The sequence below is a fragment of the Camelus bactrianus genome, chromosome 30 (genome assembly GCF_048773025.1).
Source record: "Camelus bactrianus isolate YW-2024 breed Bactrian camel chromosome 30, ASM4877302v1, whole genome shotgun sequence".
Lineage (NCBI taxonomy): Eukaryota > Metazoa > Chordata > Mammalia > Artiodactyla > Camelidae > Camelus > Camelus bactrianus.
In genome coordinates, this window is record NC_133568.1 from 27,043,204 (window position 1) to 27,067,110 (window position 23,907).

At 43.5% G+C, this 23,907-nt stretch overlaps 1 protein-coding gene across 3 annotated transcripts in view; it reads left to right on the top strand.

Annotated features, from left to right (window-relative positions):
* Positions 1 to 381: 381 nt before the first annotated feature.
* ZNF407 (zinc finger protein 407) overlaps positions 382 to 23,907 on the top strand; it is a 365,189-nt gene continuing 341,663 nt past the window's right edge. For all 3 annotated transcript variants that reach the window (XM_074355228.1, XM_074355229.1, XM_074355230.1), the window contains exon 1: positions 382 to 506. The gene's annotated coding sequence lies outside the window, so the exon portion shown is untranslated. The remainder of the gene's footprint in view (positions 507 to 23,907) is intronic.

Genomic DNA, 23,907 nt, shown 5'->3' on the forward strand with positions numbered 1-23,907 from the left:
GGGCGGGCGTGCGACGGGGTGGAGCTGGAGGCGTGGGGTAGGGAGGAGTGGACTGTCCGCGAGGAATCCGCTCTGGGACCCTGTGATAAACCCCGCTGGCCCTCGGGGTCAGACACCGCCAACCCTCCAGCCGGACGCAGGGCTCCCCTTCCTTGGATTGACTTCATCGGCTTTCCGTTTTCCTCTCGGGGAGGGGCGGGACTTCCTGTTTTATCTCCCAGTGAGTTCCGGCAAGAGCTGGTAGACTAAAAACAAGAGGCACACAGGCCCGCCGGCCAGGCGGGGCAAACGAAGGTGACTCGATGTGGGTTTCACTAATCCAGTTCCACAATCCTGGTTTTTGGTCACGGTGTCCGGCGCTGGGTCCACAACGGAGTCGTCCTGGGAACCGCCGGAAGTCGCTCAGCAGAGAGACAGGAAGTCCCTCCCCTTCCTCCCAGAGGGAAGACGGTGAGCCGGAGGAGTCAGTCAGAGGGGCGAGCAGGAGCGATTCCGTCGGCAAACAGGTAAGTTATTCTCTGGCCGGGGCGGGGGGTTTGGAGGCGGGGACCGTCCAGCGTCAGCGCGGGGCCTGGGGGCGGTGGCTTGAGGGCCCGGGCCCCGGCGGCTGGGCGCCGGGAGCCCCGCCAGGGCCCTTCGCTCTTCCTCCTCCCCCCTCCCCCCGCCTCCGCCCCTCCCCGCTCGCCGGGCCCTCCCGACGCCGCCCAGACTCACCCCACACGCCCGCCGCCCGCGCGGCCTCGCCGCCGCCGGGCCTCCGCTCCAGCCCGCCGCTACTCGCTCCGCGGCCGGCCCCTCGCGGACCCGGCTGGGCCTCGGTTTCCCCGCGGGGCCGGCTGTCACCCCCGAGTGGACCGCGCACGCCCGAGCGCCGAGCTCTCGCCGTGTCGGTTTATAGTCCGGGCGGTGGCTTCCTTCGGCTTGCCTTCCACTCCCGGTCTCCCGGAGCTGCGCCGGTCCGCCGCTGCCGCCCGCGCCTCCTTCCGTTAAGGGCTGTAACGCTGGCGACCGAGAGCAGCACGCCGGGAAGTGGAGGGGCCCGGCCACTGGGCTTCGGCCGTTCTCAGCGCCTGGAGGGAGACCCCGGCTGCCGCACCGCTGTTCGCAGCGGCGGGTCTTGCCCCGGTGGATAGATACCACCTCCTCCCAGCCGGCGGGCACCACCCGTGTGTGCTTGCCCGCTTTCCACAGAGTAGTCTGGTGGAGGCGGGTGGCAGGAGCTGCTGACCCCTGTCGGTTGAGTGGAGTTTTGAATAGCCCACTTCTTTCCCTGGGGGAATTCTGGAATAGGACATTTTGGCAGGGTTGGCTCCATGGACACACAAGTAGGATTTCTTTATTTTTTAGGTAATCATAGCTGTAATGGTGAGTGAAGTATAACTTTATAGTTTGTGCGGTGGCAGTAGTCCCCGTATGCACCTGTTTTGCGGTGAGGTGTTAGTCCAGCAGTCCAGTTGAACACCGCGTAGGGCAGGGCACTGATACATGTTGGTTGGGACATCATTAGGAGAGCTCATTTGATATTTTCTGTGTATTTCATTCAGCACAACAGTCTTGCGGAGTAGGAATGAATCCCTTTCACCAAGTGAGACCCAAATAATTTCATCAAAATTAAAGTATGGATTCAAATCGCAAGTGTTTGTTATTCATTCTTAAAGTTTGCTACGTGTGAAGTTACTAACTTCTGTCACGTCCGAAAAACACTAAGGCAAGGCTTTCTAGTAGCTAATGTCTTGCATGATGTGAGGCAGTTGTGATTATTGCTGATAGCACAGTTGCTTACCGGTGCCTTAAAAAAACTTTATTTTGAAATAATTTCAGATTTACACAAAAGCTGCAAGATAGGACAGAGTTCCACTGGTATTCAGCAAAGTGGCTCCACTTCAACAAACACTGATTCCCGCTTCATGCTGGACACCATTCTAGGTGCAGCAGAGAGTAACGTGTTGCCCTAGGTGATCTTAAGGTAGGGTTGAGGAGACAGGTACATAAACACCATGCCTGTTGCTAAGTGCTCAAGTGGAGAGAAGGGGAGCACAGAGGACATGATCACTGTCGGGGTGGGAGTGGTGAGAGCTTCAGGACACAGTATTTGAGTCTCAAGGATTAATGAATATTAATTTGACTGATGGGACATTTTCCCAACATGCATTCTAATTAGGTTTGTTTTATTAGAGGAGAACTCTGTAAACTTTATGAAACAGATTCTTCTAGTTTGATTGTCATCCTCTCTCATAGTCCCTTTAAGAAGAGATTGGCTTCGTAGGTATCACAGGTTGTGGGAAGAATCCACGAACAGGAGGTTAACGCTCTGTTTCTCACGCAGTAATGAAAATGTCTAGATCTGTACGTTTAAAAATTCTTTGTTTTTCATGCTTGTTAAGTACCTCCTGTGGTCTGGGCACACGTGTTATGAGAGGTCATGAAGCACAGCTCTTGTGCACTGTAACCTGGCGTGTTAGGTCCCCGTACCAGAGGGGGCATTGAGTGTCTTAGTCAGCTTGGACTGCTATAGCAGAATACTGAAGCCCGGGTAGCTGAAACAGTGGACATTTATTTAGCACAGTTCTGCAGGTTGAGAAGGCCAAGATCAAGTGCCGGTTCCTTGTGAGGGCTCTTCCTGGCTTGCAGATGGCCGCCTTCTTGCTCTGTTCTCACGTGGCAGAGAGAGAGAACTCTGGTATCTTCCTTTTACAAGGATGACACTGATCCCATCTTGGGGGCCCCACCCTCATGACCTCATCTAAACCCAGTTTGGTCTCCCAAGATTCTTTCTCTAAATACTATCACATTGGGGATAAGGGCTTCAACATATAAATTTGGGGCAGGGTACAGTTCAGCCTGTAGTGTAAGTTTCTTAGAATTTTTGTTATTATGTGGAATTCCTCCAAAATGGACTTGGTATAGAGCTAAACAGGAAACTGTAACATTAGAGTTTATGTGGCTTTCAGTAAAGCAAAGTTAACACAATTTTATTTAAACTAATAAGAAATATGATTCAGAGACCAGTTTATAAAAGAAAGAAGTTTTTCTTGTTTCATTTTGTTGAAAGAGAGAAATATGTGAAATACTGTGGTCTTTTTTCAATTTTAGGCCTTATTGAAGTGAACACTCTCATAGAGATACAGATGTTCTAGAGGGCGTAAGGACTGTGGCAATGATCCATTTCAGTTCCCTCATTGTCTGATGAGGAGGCTGAGCCCTGCAGGAGCTAAGTGACAAATCCGTCTCAGAAATTAGTGGCAGAACAAAGATTAGAGACAGGCCTCCTGATACACAGGCCAGTCTTTCTACTCTTTGAAGCATCAGTAGTTCTCAAACTTAAGGTGTGTCAGAGTCCCCTGGAGCCTGTGAAAACACAGATGCTGGGCTTCACACCGGGGCTTTGATTTGGCAGGTGTGCCCTGGGACTGAGAATGCATTTCTGACAAGTGTCTGGGTGGTGTGATAGCTGCTGGCTCTGAGGCCACACCTCAGTAACCCTGCCCTCCGATGATGTTGCCCTTGATCTCTGTAAAGAGGGTCTAGTTCTTTAGTTTTGTGTTACAAACAGTAACACACCAACAACATAATTATTAGATGAAAAATGAAAGGACTAGAAACGGAGGATTTCTCAGGCAGACTAATTTTGGCATTTTCACGGATAGTTTTTGGAGCCAGTTCTAGCATTGGAACCGCTTGCTGTGGAAGGGTATTCACTTGAGCTTTAGAGCCGTCAGTCTGACCAAAATTCACACTAAGAAGGGTGTCCAGATTGATTGCTTAGATGGTCTAGGACTGAAAAATTACTTCCCACTTTGTTATTCTATGCTCTCCTCTTACTTTGTGTACTAAAATGTTCTTTTCTTGTATATCAGAATCTTACCAGGCCCTACACAGTTACATGCCTGTAGGAGATGCTGAAGAAATGTAAGTTGAGTTAAAAAAGAGTAAGGGTGAAAATAAGGTAGGTCATTTATCTAGAAGGTTTGTCTGCTCTCTAGATGATCCCAGTTGTGGCCTGTTTTGAGTAACTGTCATCTGTTCCAGTTTACGCCTTATTTGCAGTTACTGGGATTTTTAAGCAGTTATTGGAGGAAGTAGCATGTTATGTTAGAGTTAACAGTGGTTCCCTCAGCCGTTTTATGTATATGTGTAATAGATTTTTTCGTATTCAGTGGCTTCATCTTTAATTGATACTTCGTTGCTGGATATTAGGTTATTCCCAGTTTTTTTTCTGTTGTAAAGAGTTCCATGGTGAATATTCTTAAACACATATTTTGTCCAATATTTCTTTAAGATAAATTCTGTAGAGTCATTGATAGCTCAAAGAAGATACACATTTTTAAGGTTTTTGATATATAAATTGCAAAATTACCCCGTGGAAAGGTTGTATAGATTTATATCCCAATCTGTACTATTGAGAATGCACATTTTCCCACGTTTTCCGCAATGCTTAACTGTTTTTGTTTTAGACAAAATTGAGTTTTGAGGGGATATTTTTAAGGATTCTTCCTGTAGTATGATGGGTGGGAATGGTATTCTGACTAATTTGCTAAAACCTTCCTTATTTTCACATTGAAAATTTCCAGTTTTTTGTTTGCCTCAATGAGAGAGCAAAATAAACCTCAATAAAGTAGTAATTAACACCTAACTAGCATTTCACTTGGGGCACTTTTTGTAAATGGCTCCTGTTGGCTGTATCTGTGGCCCTCACCAAAAGGGAAGCTTCTTACAACTTGCATGCATTTCTGATTCACATCAGTCACCAAAATCAACCACAGGTCAATCAAAGGCGTAATTATAGATGGCAAAACTAGAAACTTTTAGGAAACAATAATTGGGCAATAATTATATCACTTTGTTAGAGGGAAGAGGTTCTTAAACAAATCTCAGAAGGTGCAAACTATAAAGGGAAAGATTGATACATTTGACAACATTGATATTGATGACTTTTGTTTGTTAAAAGAAACTGTCAAGAAAGTGAACAGTCAAGTCACAAGCGAAAATAGATCTTTTCAGTACATATTACTGATAAAAGTTTAGTATCCAGACAGATGAGCAACTATAAATCTATAAGAACAACAGAAAAATGGGCAAAGGACCTGAATAGGCATTTCACAGAAGAGGAAACCCAAATGCAAAGACACTTGACTTCATCAGTAATTAGAGAAATGGAAATTAGGACCAACATACAATGGTGTAAAAATCTGACCATGCCTGCTGTTTGTAGGGAAGAAGTGGGAGTGTTAATTGGTGCATAACTGTGCAGTTAGCTAGTGAAGTTAAAGATTCCTGTACCATTTGACCCAGTGCTTCCACTCCTATGTCTTTAACCTGGAGTGTTGGTCCTACAGGGTGCTAACAGCATCTCCTGGGAACTTGTTAGAAATGCAGATTTGGGGGCTCCACCCTAGGCCTGCTGAGTCAGGAACTTTGGGGATGGGCCAGCTTTTTGCTTTAGAAAGACTTCCAGGTATTTGATGCATGCTAAAATTGGCAAACCACTGCCCCAGAGAAAATCTTGTACATGAGCGACTGAAGACATGTACAGGAATGCTCATAGTTGCACTGTGTAAAAGGCAAACCCTGGAAGCCACGTCCGTCACAGGAGAACAGATAAACTGTATGATATGCCTCTAGTGAAGTACTGTGCGAGAGTGAAACCGAATGGATTTTAGCCACATGCATCACCCGGAATAAGTGTCAGGCACATCTTGAGGGAAAAGAAGCTACTTATAGAAGAATGCGTATACCATTTTTTCTTTTTCAAGTTTAGAAACATGCAAAACAATATTGTGTGTTGTTAGGAGTACAGATATTGAAAGTAATAAAATAGGTAAATTATAAACAGAAAATTCAAGTTAATAGGTAGCTCTTTTGCAGGAGGATGACAGGGTGTGAGAAGATGGTCATGTCTCAGGTCTCTGATGAGTCTGTGGGACCTGCTGCCAAATAAGGGGGTCCTTGGCTTTGCCCAGGAAAGAGTTCGAGTGAGCCATGAAAGTGAAAGCAAGTTCCTTTAGAGAGATACACATTCCATACACAATGGGGTCCCTCAGAAGGGAGAGCGGCCCTAAGGTGTAGGGTTGGTAATTTCATATGCTAACAAGTGGGAGGGTTATTCCAGCTATTTTGGGGAAGGGGTGGGGATTTCCAGGAATTGGGCCACTGTCCACTTTTTGCCCTGTGGTCATGGCACCTATGGGTGTGTCATTTAGCAGATAATGTATTGCAGTGAACATGTAGTGAGGCTCAGGGTCTCCTGGAGGTCTAGTGTTGGGCCTAGTTGGTTTTAACCAGTTTGGTCATATCCTCAGTGGCTGTGTCATTCTTTTAATGGTTGTGCCCTGCCCCCCTCCCTTCTCGCTCAGCTCTGTAACAAGAGGGAAGGGGACAGGCACACCAAGAGGGACTTTAAAGCCAAGAATTTAATTTTCTTAAACTGACCTGTGCTCAGGGTTTTGTTATAATGTGCTTAATGTCTTTATATTTTATGTAATAAAATTAATTTTATTTCTACCAAATATCTTAAAAACAAATTTTCCTTTTTGCAGTGTCTGTTGACAGAAGGACTATTCAGTTTGTGTGAAAAAGATACGGGGGTGATGGTGGTCAAGATGTGCTCTTGTAGGATTATAATACAAAAGTACTCGCAGTGGTAGAAATATCAAAAAGCCGGTTTGTCTGGACGGTAATGATTATTAATACTTGCTGGATGCTCACTGGGTACCAGGCACTGGTGTACCCACACTGCGTACTGAGTTTATGCTCAGTTACCTGAGAACTGAGCCTCCCACTGACCCATGAGTTGTGTCACTACTGCCCCTTTAACCAGAGGAGGAAGGGTCCTGTGGGCACACAGGTGGGAGTGGTGGTGGCCTTCTGTCTCCTGACCACTCTGTCAGAAAAGGTCAGAGGAAGAAGACAGTCATAGACAGAACGAAGGTACATCCCAGAGTGTTGGAGTTACGAGAAAAAGTCAGAGTCAAAGTTGGAATGGGAGTTCAGAGGAGGACGGTGAAGGGTGTATTCACCCCCATTTTCCGAGTTACTTTCTTTATTTTGCAAGATTTGTTTTTAAACCAGTGTACTTAACTTTATCATTCTAGTAAATGACAAGTCTCAAAAGCAGAAAACGTAATTAATTGTGTTTTGTTTGTAGTTCTAAGGATTGTATCTTCCAGTCCTTCAGAAAGCAGTAGTGTCCTGTTATAGGACTTGGGAAATCATACTTCTTTGCTTAGGTTACTAAAAAGGGCAGTTTTGGGAAATTTTCCTTTGCCTATTTTTTCCTAGCCTTTTGATAAATTTTTTTTTGGGAGAGTCATATGTATTCCATATTATGAGGACTGTTTTATAAATAAACATTGCCTGTACTGTAAACCTTATTTTAAGCTATTGTGGTGTGACAGTCATTTCTTGAAACGAACAAGTATAGGAAAAATAAAAAGATGGTTCTAGAAGCCCTATGTCAGTTACATGCCCTGTGGAATCAAATAGCTCTGCTGTTTTTGTTTGATATTCAGAGTGCTAAAATTGTCTAAACCACGAAAAGTGTCAAGCATTTGCAATTATGTAGCGTCATACGTTCCAGCAGAGTCAGCCCCTCGCGAAGACGCTGACAGCCGGGAGAGTCCTTCCCTATCCGGGACGTCTGCTTTCCCGACGCGGGTGGTGCTGGTCGAGGGTCCCTCATGGGCAAATGCAGAACATAGGCTTCTTCAGACAGATCTCAGGGACTTGAGCTCTTCCAGTTTCGGCTGTGTTTTGCTAAAGCTAGACAATCAATCTTAAATCTCAGTGCTTTTCAATGTGTTTGGTGTTCCTACTTCTTTTACATTCTCTAATCTCTTGTACTTTTTTCCTTTTATTAAAAAATAGTTTTAAATAAAAGCAAGTAAGGTAATAAGAAGCCTCGGGTAAAGTCATTACTTAGCACAGTTGGAGCAATACCAGTATAATCATCCAGTGTAACCAAAGCCTAGCTTGCTTGTCAGTTACTAAATATAAAGGGACGTTTGTGTTTTAAACCTGTAACAAACAACAAGCCACTTCTTATGAAGTGTACTTGTAAATTATTGTGAACTAGGGATCAAAATTTGATATATAATTATTGGATCAATTATTATAGAATGAAGGATCACAGTTATAGGGAGTGCATAAAATTATAAAACTGTTAGAATTTAAACTGAGCTGTAATGTGCTTTTAAAAATGCTTAGAGAATTTAGAGCATTCAAGGAGAGGTGGTAGAAATTATAGCCTTTCAAAAAATGAGATCAAATGGTTTTCATTAAAAATCTTTAGGGTCCATCATCTGGTTTCCCACAGGGGAGATACTTAAAACCCTAGGATTTGGGGGTGGTAGACTGAGGCAGTGTTTGCGAAAAGTCACATTCAGAATAATTTTGTGGGCTGATCATTACGTTGGCAAATGAGCTTGGGATGTGATGTGACAGCCCTGTTCAGTGCAGTGCATTATTTTCCTTCCTGACTCACCTTTCCTTTTCCTCTCCCCCCCTTCTCCTCTGCAGTTCCGCTCTGTATGGTTAATATGTTTTAAGTATATTTTTTGAGGGAAGTTAGGAGGGATTTTAATCCAGTGGATCACAAATCTGACTCATTAAAATCAACCAGGGAGCTCTTTAAAACTACAGATTTTTCTGCCCACCTTAGACTTTAATTGGAATCTCTCCACAGGTAGGACCAAGGGATTCATGCTTTGATGATTTGTAAATGATTGATATTGTCTGTAATTGCCTTACTGTACACGCATGGAAGCACTAGCTCTAAGTATGCTCTTCCAGGGACAGGTGCATTTCTCAGAACAGGTTTTGATAAGTCTTAAAGTCTGCAAGCCTTCATTAATGGTAGGCAAACAAGGAGAGTGATGATTTTGGGACTGCTATGTGGCGGGGATGGTTAGCTGTCCACCTAAATCAGCTCTCCCTTCCGTGAGGTACAGTCGCACAACTGCAGGCTCCTTGCCGAGAAGCAGGCAGGCGTGGAAGTGGCAGGGGGTTCAGGGCCTTTGAAGGAGCAAAGGCCCTGCAAACTCCACGCTTGCTTCCGTCCTTCGCCCGCTGGGTGCAGGGAGTGAGCTCTGGGGCTGAGCGCTGAGATGGGAAGAGTCAGCATCTCTGAGCCAGCGGGAGCGCCCGCCTGCTCTCCAGGAGCAGCTGCCTTGGGAGTTCTCAGGAGCGGGATTCAAACTTCTGTGGGGTTTGAGCCGTTTTCAAGCCCACTTATGACAGCAGTTCGGGTATTAGGGCGCTAACTTCTTGTCAGGTTGATTGTAGCCAAATCTAGAAGGACAGGCAGGTTGTGAATATGCAGAACGTTAGTAATCCCCAGTTTTTCTTCTCCACATGTGTAGTTGTGTTACCCTCAGAAGGTGGAAGCGTACTGCTGCAGAGTCGGGACGTGTTGCTGGGCCACAGTGCTTTCTTAGAGCTGTGCTTGGAGGGTGGCCAGTACTCAGGTGAAAATTAGTGAGTGAAGGCTTGTGAGGCCACCCGTGAAAGGCTGGCAGCAGCGGGGAAGGGGCTGATTTTCAGAACACTCTTACTTACTAACGAACTTAGAGCTGAGAATTCTTACGTATTTTTATCGATTTCTTAGAATTTATGTAATTAAAGAATTAGTCAACGTGTAAGGTGTATGTAATGCAGGGTTTCCCACACTTATTCATTTACTCCTTCGTTGTTTTGCTACATTTTATACCACAGCATTTCAGCTCACTTTTTTTTAGACTTAGCCTTGTCATAAGAAGTAACACATGTGGACTCATAGGTTGGTATGTTATTTCCTTCCAATACACATTCTAATAATATGTACTTACTTAAAAACCCTTATTTGCAGAACATCACTTTATTTTAAATGCCACTGGTGATATTTCTGTTATACTTGGGAAATACTGTTCACCTGATAAGTACTTTTTTTTTTAGTTTCTTCAGCGCTTCATCCATAAAATTCTAATAGAAGTACATGCAGTCACCTGGAAACAGGCCGCCCCACTGTCTAGTGGGGCTTTGGGGTACCATTTTCCTGTTGCAGAGACTAGTGTTCTGTTTGATTGCCATTTACCTCTGTCACTGAGGGGCAACGGAAACGATGTCTAAACAGTTTGCAGCGAAGCAGCATCTGCTTCTCAAATTAGAGAGCGAGGGGCCTAAGGAAGTGCTAACCGACAGAAATGTAAGTGAAGCTCTGGGAAAGCACTGCTACTTTCGGTAGAGAAGGAATTTGAGGAAATAATCTGGTAGAATACTCGAGGGAGAAGCAGGTAAGAAGACTGGAAGGGACCATGAGCTCTGTCGAGTACGGACTGAGCGTTTAGGGAGAAGAGGGCTCAGGAGGGACGTGATTCGCGTCTCTTCTTCTTCATCCCATTGCCCACATCCTTTCCTTTTTTCCTGGAGCGCGTTGTATCAGGTCCACAGGAAAGAACGCGTTGTTGGAGGGCGAGCCTTTGCCGTCCTTGGAAGCTGAGGAAGCACCCAAGCACTTCTCTTTCCTCTCAAATGTCTTGAAGTTCTAGAATTTACCAATTCGTACCATTGCACTTCTGCATAATTTAAGTTTTAAACTCTTCAATCATTTTTATCAGTTTGTATCTTGATGTATAAATTAATCCTTTAAGTTTGTTCTAAGCTTCTATCTTTTAGTTGGAAAGGGAGCTTCTTATTTCAAGTGTTCCAGAATTTTGCACTCGAGTCTTACACACTATAGTCACTGAGCATGTTGAAACTTAGTCTTTGGTTTTCCTTTCGAGGAGTCATATATAGTCATATATAGCGCTGCTTATCTCCTGACTTCCTCTACCCATATTTTATTTTGTACTTTTTGAATTCATTAACACCCTATACCAACAACCAGGATAAATAAAAGCAGGCAAGATAAAGGAAAAGTGGTAGAATTTCAGATGAGTTTATTTCTGTAATTTGTACCAGATCAAGTAAAAGAGAAGAAGTACGTTAAAATAGTGAAAGAATGATCATTGAAATAAAGCTTGGAGATTATTTACTCTCTTCTCATTTATGACAATTAATTGAGAGTGAGACATGAGAGACACTGACACAGGTTTAGTGAAAAGCAGCAAAATGTAACTTGAAAGAGAATTCAGAGGAACACTTGAAAATAAAAATCAGTTTTGCCAGGTGAAAACTAAGGGGAAGGGGACAGGAGAAGTTGTTACAGAAAAATGAGAGTTTTGTATTATGAACAGTGTGAAGCTTACGGAGAAACCCTCTGAAGCAGTGCAAGAATCCAGAGGTGTATGTGATCGCAAAGCTGTCACAGACTTCAGCTCCACCCAGTGGTCCCCTCTCATCCCAGGACCTGTGTTCCAAGACCCCCGGTGGATGCCTGAAACCGTGGATAGTACCAGACTATTTGTGTGTGTGTGTGTGTGTGTGTGTCTGTGTGTGTGTCTGTGTGTGTGTACTGTTTTTCCTATACATGTGTACCTGTGATAGGCCCAGTAAGAAATTAACACTAATAACTAATAATAAAACAGAACAGTTATAACAATGAACTGTGCTAAAATTTACATGAATATGGTCTTTCTCTCAAAATATCTGATAGACCTGTCTTACAACCACGCGAGAGGGAGCAGGGCCTGTGTGATGAGAAGAGGGGAGGTGTGTGATGCACACACTGTGACGTGGCGTTAGGCCCCTGTTGACCTGATGGTAAGTCAGGAGGAGGACGGTTGGCTTTGGAGGTCCTGGATTGCTGAGCCGTGGTGATGTTGATGGCTGGCTGTCAGGAGTAGACCACGTCGATATTGGGGATCCTGGGTGGGCCGAGATTGCATCATACCACACAGAATGGCTTGCAGCTTAAAGCTTATGTTTATTTCTGAAATTTTCCATTAAAATTTTTGGACCACAGTTGACAGATGGTAACTCAAACCACAGAAGTAGAAACCACGGAGAAGGCGGGACTGCTGCAGTGAAAGTCCAAGTTCAGGTGTCGGAGTCCAGAAGATGGGAGGGTGCTGGTCGGGACCTGGAGAAGGATCGTGATGCAGCATGTCTCAGTGGTATTTGATCACTTTGTGCCTGAGTCTGATGGCCCGCGGTCCAGGAGTGCTGATGTTTGAGGGCAGGAGAAGGTGGACATCCCAACTCGAGGGAAAAAAAGCGAATTTGCCCCCCTCCACTCTCCTTGTGTTGTTGCATTCAGGCCCTCAGCAGACTGGGCGTTGCCAGCCCACATGGGTGAGGGCCGGTCTCCTTTACTCAGTCTGTTGTCCAGATGCTCCTCCCTTCCAGAAACACCCTACAGACGTGCCTGGAAATAGCATTTTACCAGCTGTCTGTGCATCCCTCAGCCCCGGTCAGGTTAGCACTTACAGTTGACTGTCACAGTCTTTTTGGTCAGCTGCCCTAAAGTGTCCTTAGTGCCATGTTTTCCTGCCACCTTAGGATCCAGTCTGAGAAAACATACCACATTTAGCTGTCATGTCTCCTTAGCCTCCTTTAATCTGGAACATTTCCATAGTCTTTCTTTGTCTTTTATGTCATTGACATTTGTGAAGAATGTAGTCCTCCCCACTTTTTTTTTTTCCATCTTTAAATAAAACGTTCCTCACTCTGTGTTGTCTGCACTGTTTCCTCCTGATGAGCAGCGGGCCCGGCGTTCTCTGCTGCAGTGCTGCCTGCTGCCCCGTCCTTGTCAGGGTCTTCGATCCGGGGTGCAGCATGTCTGCCTTCATCGAGGATGCTCATTTTGATCACTCCTGGCAAGGTGTTCCTGATTTATCCACTGTACAGTTGCTGAATTTTCTTCCCTTGAAACTAATAAGCAGTTTGTAGGGAGATGGTTTAATGCCACTCCAACGTTCTGCATATTAACGTTACCCCCTTGATTGGCTTCCATTGATAATTCTTGCCTGATGCAGTCTTTGCCAGTATGACTTTCTGTCTCCTGCAGTCCCTCCACATTTCCCAGGTGGCCCTCCACATTCTGCTGTAAACAGAGCCATACGTTTGCCCTGTCATTCCATCCATTTGTCTGTACATCTACCTGTCTGTCTCCCAACCATCCATACGGACTCACTCATTCCTACTTTCAATGGTCGTTAATTATTGTGGTGCGGAAACTGTCCCAGATTTGGTCAGCAGGAGCCCCTTCAAGCTGACTCTGGTATCTTTGTCACAAAAATTTTTAAAAGCATTTCTCCACTTTGTGACAAAATAAGGTGCTCCAGGCTTATCTTGTGCCTACTATGCTCCAGGCCTCGAATCTGCCGTTCTTTGAGGAGCCCAGGTTCTATTTACTGGGGCTGGTATTGGAGACCAAGATGTGGGTGCTGGGTGTGCTCGTTGTTCCTGGTCCTCCTTGAGTTTAGTGGGAGGTCCAGTGAGCCATAGGGAAATTTCTTGGTGTCCCTGAATGTTTGACCAAAATTAGACCCCAACATCTCTGACTTTTACAGGTTGCTGCCAGATTTCCCTATATTTGTGGTATTTTGATTTTCAATTTAGTCCAAGAACCACAATCATAAATGTATTTCTATATGAAGGCCTCCTTTTTTTTGAGAGGCATTATCATTTTCCATTACTTACCATGTGTAGAGGATTTTTTTTTTAAAGCTGCTTCTTTCGTCTTCTCCCACAAAGTAATATATTTAGGAAATCATATAGAAGAGAGCCAAGAAGAAGAAGAAGAAGAAATTGCCTATAATTTTACCACCCAGAGGGGGAAAGGCCTATTAACCTTATTAGATAAATGACTTGGTTAGAACTATATCCATTTTTAAAATTTAATACTGAATTTTTCTCTTTTCCAAGTATACTTTAACACTCAGATCTTTGATACCTAATAATTTATATTCCAAATATCTTGAGGCTTGAGAGCTTTATATTGTGTGTTAGCTTATTGACATTTGGAATTACAGTGTTTTCCAGATTTCTTCCAAAATTAGTAGTTTTATTCTTTTTTCCCTGTAGTTCTTTGATTAGCCATTGTATTAATCCATCTCTTCTCAGTGGACCTGACGAATCTGTCTAAGCATGAACAACGTGGAACATATGTTTAGCTGTTTATTTAAGTTATATTTCCTCCATATTTACATTTTGGAAATAGCCTTTTTCAGATTTTTCCTACTGGAATGAAAGAAAAAATCCATTAGTAAGAATTCTTTTTTCTACTGGTTGAGTGCTCAACAATTTTTTAGTCTCAGCAAAAGATTTTCTGCTGGAATTTAGAAATCTTCGTCCTTCTCTCCCACTTTCCAAATGAGGAAACTGAGGCTCAGCATAGTTAAATGCTTGCCGTGTGCCCTGCAGCGTATTGATGGAGTGGTTGGGCCACGTTACTTGAACCAAAACACTTCGTTCTCACTAGTGTTTACCATTTTCAGTGTAAATGCGTTGTGTTTCGTGCATTCTTTTCTCCTAGTTCTCTTCCTTTCCTCAGCGTTTCTATGCTGTGTGCTTCATTCTTTTGCCTTTTGAAAAAGATGAAAGGAAAATTTAAGGAAAGTATACTAACTTTTATTAAGGAATGCTTTTTTATGGCTGCATTATAAATTCTTGAAAATAAAGCGTCTAATGGAAACACTTAATGAGAAAGTAGGGGCTCTATCACATGTCCCCCCTCTCCCCCTTTTTTAGTGAATAGACCGTTTAAACTAAATTAAGTAAAGGATATAAATTCTGTTGTTTCAGTTTTAATATTTCATGACTGATTTTATAGATGAAATTATATTTTACAATAAATAGGAAGAAGAATTTATACAGCCTGTTCTATTTGATGTGAAACAGCAAATCCCATTTCTCTGTAGCTGTAAAGAAAATTCATTATAATGTCTTTAGTTGTAAGAGATGGTTTCATTGTGATTAGTTACGTTGATAATAAAACAACCTTTTCACATGGCATAAGATACAAACGACCCTACGTGTCTGCTTTTAATGGCGTTGGAGTTTTTCATTTTCTGCTTTTCTTATAGAGTCTTCATTTCTTTTATTGTTTTTCTATTTCAATAAAAATCCCCTTTCTTAAGGAAAATCAAAACAATTAGGTAGAAAGACTAGCATGACATTGATCTTAAAAGTACTCTTTGGAAGGAGATAGATTAAATTTTAACTTTTTGTGTAAAATCTTTCTTACTACAAAAAATACGTTTGTCAGGGATGGCTGATAGAAGGTAGTCGTAAAATTAACTTTATTCCTGGATCAATTAACGTATTTGGAGAAGAGTACTTGAAGTGTAGGAAGATTTAAAAAAAGGAATAGCCAGGTAAGAAGGCTGAGCTAATTTACAGTGTTTCTGTCCAGTGATTTGTTGTTTTTCTTGGTGTTAATGTGTCTTCACGAGTAGTGCTGGGAAGGTGGCGGCCTTTGATAATGAAAGGGATGATGATCTGCGTTTCTGTTATGGTCACCGTGGTTTAATCCCTCTTGCTATGACTTTTTAGTGGTTGTTTTAGCTCTAACTTAAGCACTCAAGAAATACCCTAGTTTTTAACTTGCACACAGAATCAAATTGGATATTTGAAAAAGATCATGGGTACCCCTGGAATAGAAATAATATTCTATTCTGACTTGAGTGAGAGTGTTTTTCCTTCCTGTGCTAGTTTTACTTCCCTCTGACCCTTGGGGCTTAGGAGCGTATGGTTCTGGCCTGCTTGTCCTCAGGGTGACCTTGGACTCTGGCCTGGGAAGATTCTTTTTAGGCTTAAGCCAGGCATGGCATGTGAAATGCTCTGGAGGTGAAACTTCATCAGTTGCAGGTCCTATGGCCAGAGGCGCCTGCATCTCCTGGGCTTGGATGCCTCCTGCTAGGGGAGGGTGAGGGGTCACGCAGTCTGCATGGCCAGAAGGACTGTGACTCGCTCAGCCCTGATGCCCTGTGGCTGGCCGTGTGTTCACTGCATGGGCCACGTCATCAGGTGTGGGGAATGTTCGACTGTGGGCATCCTGAGCCCAGCTGAGAAAGGCAATCCTGGCTACTGTCAGCTCTGAGGCAGGCCTCTTGCTGTGATTCCAGGGGCCTGTTAGAATGAAGACCCTCATCCACAATGAGAAGGTCTTTCAGAAATAGTAAGACATTTCTTTTATTCCGTACAAATCTGAATTAAAACTCTCCGCACCTCATCTTTTTAATAACTCTTGATTTTACTGTACCACTTTTTCACCGTAAGCTGTATCAGGTCTGATTTTGATAGTGGGAGAGACATAAATGTAAATGTCAGTTTCTTACGTTCTAAAATCTTACAGAAGCGTGATAGGAGTTCTGCTCCTGGTCTGCATTGCATAGTGTACTTCACCTGACATTTATTGACCTCCTCCTGTACGTTAATACTGTTGTGCCAGTGCAGAAGGTTCTTGTTAAAGGCTGGAGCATGTAGAAAAGGAAATTATATATGAAATATATATAAAGGAGGGGTGAACTTGCACCGTATCTGTTCTCGACAAGGTGTAAAGGAGAGAGAATGGGCATTATATTAGTAATCCAGTGCTATGTAGCAGATTCTGTAACACACAGGGGCTTAAAGCCAGTTTCTAGGGGTCAGGGATTTGGGAGTGGGCCTACCCGGGTGGTTCTGGCTCCTGCTCTCTCCTGTGGCAGCACTCAGGGTTGTGTGGGGGCTGCAGTCACTCGAAGGCTTGCCTGGAGCTGGAGGAGCTGTTCCCGGGCCAGACCCACAGCTCGCCCCCCTGGCTGTCAGCAGGAATCTCTGGTCCTCACTGGCTCTTGGTAGGAGGCTTCAGTCCATCACCCACAAGCCTGCCCACGCACAGGCTGCAGAGGTGTCCCCACAGCAGGGCTCCAGCTTCGCCCAGACAGTTGTCGCAAGGGAGATCACAAGCAGGGAACACGGTGCCTCCTATGAAGTCAGACAAACTCACTTCCAGTGTTTTCTGTCCCCTCCAAGTGGGTCAGCAGGGCCAGTCCACGCCAAGGGGAGCGAATAGGCTCCACTCTGTGAAAGGAGTGCCATAGAATTTTGTGGACTCCTTTTCAACCACCACAGGCATTTTCCTGGCTGGGGAGAGGGACGGGCTTACAGACATAACCGAGGAGAGCCCTGCAGCCAGCAAGGAGCTGGGTTTCACTGGGCCCAGGTATTTGTGCTGGTCCCATCGTGGATAAACCACAACCCTCTTACACGCCCATTTGTGGTAAATTGCCTCCAGTGTTATCTAGGAAATGGTTTCTAGGGTGTTAAATTATACCCTTTTGTCATGGGAGAAGTTACTCAACTTGTAAGAATTTTCATAGAAAAGTGATTTTTTTTTTTGGTAGAATCAGATACTTGATTTTGTAGTCCCTGTTATGAATTGATGTTTCCGATGGGGGAGTTTCTCTGAGAGGAGGATTACATCAAGAAAAGACCCTCTAGTTACCCTTCGATTATGTACGTGGTGTTTTGTAGTGACAGCCAATGCTTCAGAGTTTCTGAACATCAACAGACTCTGGTGTGGACTTGGTAGCACTGTGTTGAGCAGGGGATAGTGTAATGGCAAGACACGTATTTTCAGTAAAAGTCCAGCTGAAAATGGAAGGTTAAGAAAGGGGTCAGAGTCATCCACTGATTTCCCTTCTTTCTCCCTTTATTTCCCTTTACTCTCGGCTGTCTCCATTGCAGGCTGTAATGGGCTTTTAGGGAGCTTTTCCTGCCCTGTCTTGACCTTCCAGGAGGAGAGACTTCCTGCGTTGGCTCCTAATGACCAGTGCAGTTCATCCTTTTTTGAACTCTCCAAGGGGAGAGGGCCAAAGACTGTTGGAAGTTTCTGTATATGTGCCCGTGTGGGCACACCTGCCCTGCCGCACATACAGAGCCCCTGCTGTGATTTTACTGTTGGCCTGATGCTCACTTCACACCACGAATTTGCACCATGAATTCGGGTCAGTCAGGAGGGATGAAGGGTGAGATGGCATGGGATGGAGCAGGGAGAGGTGGTTCCTTGTGTGGGTTGCCTTGTCACACCAGTGAGAGAGAGAGAGAGTGTGTGTGTGTGTGTGTGTGTGTGTGTGTGTGTGTGTGTCTGTGTGTGACAGAGAGAGAGAGAGAGACAGAGCTCAGGCTCACCGACCGTACACTCAGCAAAGAGGAAAGGGCTCAAGAGAGAATGAAGTCAAGAGGCAGTGAGTGCAAAGTGGAACAGAAAGGGAGAAAAGCAAGGGGGAAATTCCGTGCGTGCTGCCCATAGTAAGGTGAGCATGTGAAACGGCTGAATGAATAACTGGTGTGTTTCTCTGCTAGTTCCTGAAATACCTCTTAAAAACGCTGAGGAAACCTCCTGTGAGAAATGGCCACCAGATGTCACCAGCAGTCTGCCGTTGACTTGTTTTGTTATTTTTCTTAAAAAGTACATGTGTTTTGATTTGTTTCTTACATTGTTTTTCTTTTTAGACCATGGCAGATACTCTTTGTGTTAGAGCAGTGACTTTCTCTTTTCTTTTTTTTATTGACGTATAGTCAGTTACAAGGTGTCAGTTTCTGGTGTACAGCATCGTGTCCCAGTCATACATATATGTACATGTATTCATTTTCATATTCTTTTTCATTAAAGGTGAGCAGGGACTTTCTTTTGGGACAGTGTCTTGGTGAGTTAATTTTTTATAGTTAAAATTGATGATTTTGGTATATGTAACTTAATTTTTTTAGTTGAGGAACAATTACTAGTTGAGAATTTGGATGAGTAGAAACTGTAAATGGAACTGCATATTTGAAAAGCTTTGGCACAGCAAGGATGTGTGTTGCATGGTAATTGATGAATTTGTAGAGGAACCATATGCTTTACGAAGATGTGGTTTAGTAACATATCTCATTATTTTAGTCTAAACACCTACTAAGTCTTCTGAATCTTGAAACCTTATTGTGGGAAGAAATCTGAGGCTCACTGTCTTCTCCAGAGGATATAAATACCAGTACTTCCTGGAAGAACGGAGATGATGCCTTCCTCACTTTGAGGGTGGGCAAGGGGGTCCCCTGCCTGTTCTGTTGTTTTGCCTTGCTCGTAGAAAATTAAAGGTGCTTTCTGGTATGTGGTAAGCTTTCGATAAGTGTTTGTTGAGCGGATGAATTAGATCTGCTTTAGAAAAAAGAGCCCGTGGGTGATTTTGGATTCTGCTTTAAAGAAGACCCCTTCTCCCGTCTCCACTGGTAACACGGTGCTTGTTCTAATAACCTTTCTGATGAAGGTTTTTCTTTTCTAATTGACGTTTGCATAAACTTCCTCATTTTTGTTTAATCCCCCGTAGGTCACTTTAAGTCACTTACTAAATCACCTTGCACCCTTGCCTACCGGTGTCATTCTGGTTCGGGCCTTATGCTTAAGCTATTAGAATACGCTCTTTCTGCCTCTAGACTTTCCCTACCTGTGATACGTTCTGCGGACTGAAAAATGAATCTTCCTGAGGCAGTGCTGCGTTTTGGTGACTCCCCACTGACGCTGCTGAGTAATTCAGAGCCTCCTGCGATGTGGTCCTGGTTGGTCATCTGCCTTGTGTTCTCGTCGCCCTGCAGTAGAAAGCAGAGCTGTAGCTGTCCGGACGGCTTGTTGGATGTGCTTTGTGGCTTTGCTAATCCCTTTTTTCTACTTGTAATGTTTAACTGTTCCTACCTGCTTCCTCAGCAAAAGAAAAAAAACATTTTTAGTTTCCTCAGGGTTTAGCTCCAGTGATATTTCTGCTATTTCGGTCTACTTGGCAGTATGGCCCCTTGCTCGTTTACACGGCCGTAGATCTTAGTTTCTATCACACATGTGACGACACGTGGCCTGGTATCAGAGTTGCTTTGCATTTATGTCACATGGCTCCCAATAGGATCCGAGCCTGCTGAGGCAAAAGGACGTGTTTGTATCATTAGAGTTCCTTCATATTGTAGTCAACTCAGGATATATTTGTTGAATGATTGTTGTTCTTTCTTGGTATAATGAGATGCTGAATTATTTCATTAATTTAAAAAGTCAGTGGGGAAATAACAAATGTAGAAACACTTTTTCCTTTTGTTTTAGAATTTTTGGAGCCAGTATATAGAAGATAGTAAAGCGCTTCATTGTTTTGCTTCTGCATATTAACGCAGTTATTCTCTTGTCCCCAAATGTGTGTCAGGTGCCATCTATGGAACGTCCGCCTGGAGCAGATGTACACATGTGGGTCTTCCCTCCGTGGGTGTCTGCCTGTTCTGGGCGTGTCCGCCCGCTGGTGCCCGTAGTGAAGGTGGGGCAGCCATGGCCATCACAGTATTGGAAGAGGAAGAGATGGTTGGACGCACTGCTGAAAGGGATTCACGCTGTTTTAGACTAAGCATTAAAAGATTTTTAAAAAAATAACTCCTGTCACGGACATTTTCAAACACGTCTGTACACGAACACGTAGGAAAGTTTGCAGAACAGTGTATGGAATCCATGCAGCTGTCAGTCCCCGTCAGCACTCGGTTCCGGGCCCCTTTCCTGGGCTGTTTTGAAGTGCATCTCAGATACTTTTCATTTCATCAATAAATACTTAGATAGGAGATGTTTCTAGTATCACAATGAGGCATTTGTTCATTCTAGTACCTTCTGTGTGGAATTGTTCTAGGCTCTTGGGACATATGGGTGGATAAAATAAACCAGGCCTGTACATTCTCGCATGGAAGACAGAAAACAAACTAGACACATAAATAACCAGAATAAGGGAAAAATTGATTCCATCAAATCTAAAACTTCTGCTTATCAAAAGACAACATTTATAAAATGAAAAGGGAGAAACCATTTGTAAAACACATGTCTGACAAAGGATTTATATCCAGAGTGCATGAGCATCTCCTCCCACTCAATAATAAAGTAGACAGGTGACTTAAGAAATGGGCAAAAGGCCAACAAGGACTTTGCAAAGTGAGTAACGTAGGCTTCCGCCTCGTCACCTGTCACGGGGTGATGCAGATTAAAGCCGCCCACACCCGCTAGGATGCCTGAAATTTAAAAGACTGACGGTGTCAGATGTGGGCGAGGACGTGGATCAGTCAGAATTTTTGACCTTGCTGGAGGCTGTGTAAACCAGCACTGCCACTTTGAGATTCTCGGCAGGTGAAGCTTCCACATCTGCCCTCTGACCCCACAGTGGTGCCCCAGGTGTTTACACAAAAGAAATGAAGACCTGTGTCCATAAAAGGCATGCACAGGAATATTTACAGCAGCTTCATCACAATCCCCAGAGAAGGGAAGTAGCTTGGTGTCCCGTCAGCAGAACTGTGGGCGGTCTGCACGCGGAGGACCGTCAGCACCGGGGTGAGGCCGGTCGCTGATGCACCGCACATGTCGTGTGGAGCAAGAGGACCAGGCCCCCCTCCCCGCAAAGTGAGTTTATCCTCTGATGTTGTTTACCTAAACTTCCAAAACAGGCAAAACTCATCTACTGTGGAAGAACCCTGAGCAGTGGTTGCCTCAGGGCAGGGTTTACTGGGGATGAAGGGGCCTGGACAGTTTTCTGGGAAGAAGGCAGGGTTCTCTGCCTCCACAGGGACAGTCTGGGGACCCTCTGCAGGTCTTGGGCTTCTCTCCCTGGCATCTCTTCGCTCCCTCCCTGGGCCCCGTGGGCTCCAGCTGCCTGTCCTCTCTGGCCTCTGTGCTGTGGCCTGGTCCTTCCGTCAGGCCGTAGGCTGGCAGCCACCTGGTTGGTTTCTCATCTCTCAGGAGCAATGCCCTTTGGTGCCTCATCTCTGGTAATGTCTTGTGCTGTTGTTTCATAAATTGTCTGTTTTTTCTTTTTTTCTTTTTTAGTTGTTTCGTGCATGAGAGTAAATCTAGTCCTGTGATTTTTTTCTTGACCAGACTAGATGTCCTGGATTGGACAATATATCTATTTAAAAAAAATTATCTCACCCCCTTACAATGTAAAGGCAGAGGTTTTGTGTTTTTCTTTGCTGTGATTCCAGTATCTGCAACCAAAAATACTTGGCATACAGTAGGCACTAAGTGAAGCTTTTGGATCAGACACATGATTCATTCTTCCTTACTTTCTTTCCTCCTTTTACTGTTCCATTACAGATGTTGACTAGCAAAACCAATGCTTTATCTAAAACAGCATTTTCTAAAGGGTTCTTTGGAATACTGGCCTCCTGATTATAGACAAAGGGTCCTGTCATGAAATTAGTTTGAGAAATGCTATGTACAGAGACATTCTATAATAAAGGAATTCTATGCTCAAACCACAGTTTTCTAAACTTATTTGACCAGGGATATTTTTTTTACCCCTGAAACACTACTGACCTTTTATATAATTTGTATTTTCTGGAACATATTCTGAAGAAATGGCGATCTAAACTAATGTTGAACATCTTGTAAGTGTAATAAAACTATATGCATTTATCTTTTTCACTCTTTTACAAGAATGACACAGCATGTTACTAGATGACAATATAATAAATACAAGATATTTTTGTATGTAAATTATGTATGACAATTTATATACTTTTAAGCAACTTTGTTGAGGTAATTCACATAGCATACAATTCACTCATTGAAACTATGATTTAATAGATTTAAGAATGTTCACAAACATGTTGCAACCATCACCACTGTAAATTTTAAACATTTTCATCACCTTTTAGCTACCCCCTGTACCCTGTCCTGTGCCCCCGTCCAGCCTTAAGGAACCACTGTTCTACTTTCTGTCCTGTTGATTTGCCTACATTTCTTATAGAAGGAGTCATAGAGTATGCGGTCATTTGTAACTGGCTTCCTTCACTTAGCATAACGTTTCCAAGGTTCATCCATACAGTGGCTTATATTAATACTTCATTCTTTTTGTGGCTGAATAACACTCTGTTGTATGGATGTACATCATTTTGTTTCTCCTTTAATCTGCTGCTGAACATTTGGGTTGTTTCCACTTCCTCTTAATGGATAATACTGCTATAAACATTGATGTACAGGTTTTTGTGTGGACATCTGTGTTTATTTCTCTTGGGCATGCACCTAGGAGTGGAATTGCTGAGCTGTATGATGACACCAGGTTTAATCATTTGAGGAACTGCCAGACTCTTCCAAGGTGGCATTGTCATTTCACGTCTCCACCAGCACTGTGTGAGGGTTCTGATCCTTCCACGTCCTCACCGTTACTTGCCATTGTCTGACTTTTTGATTCTGGCCGTCCTAGTCGGTGTGAAGGTATTGCATTGTGATGTTGATTTGCACTTCTCTAGTGACCCCTGATGTAGAGCATCTTTTCACATGCTTTTTGGCCATTTGTATATCTTCTTTGGGGAAATGTATATTCAGCTACTTTGCTCATTTTAAAGTTGGCTTTTTAAAAAATTACTGCATTGTAGTTCTTTTATATATTCTAGATAAGTCCTGTATCAGATACTGATTTGCAGAAAACTTCTCCCATTCTGTGGCTTGGCTTTTCACTTTCTTCTTGGTGGTCTTTGAATAGAATGTCAGTTGAAGTGTTTAATTTTGATAAAGGCCAATTTATTTTTTCTATTGTTGCTCATGCTTTTGGTGTTATTATCTTATGTATATTCTCTACTCCCCACTTTCAGCAGAGTCAGAGCAACAACCTTCATTTGGTTTGTCGTTGTTGTGGAAAAAAATAGTTATAACAGTTAAAAATACTTCTCACTAACTTTGAGGCCATAATACTTGATGGCTTTTTATTAACATCAAATCAAATGGTATTTGGCTGAAAAGTCCAATCATTGTGTAAAGTAAATGGAAAATGATATGTTTTAATTGAATTAAATGGCATAATTAAAAATAAAATCAATATTATTGATTTTAAAGCATTTTATTCAATAAAATTCTTTTGGCCACCCTAGAATTTACTTCATTAGTTCTATTCTGCCACTAACATTTCCCTTTGCCATTAACCTTCAGACAACACAAAATGACTGTTAGATGAAGAAATTGGTGATTGACAGCTGGAATAGGTGTGGCTTTTCATTGGCAAAAGAGCTTGAGCATGAATGATGATGTGTGCT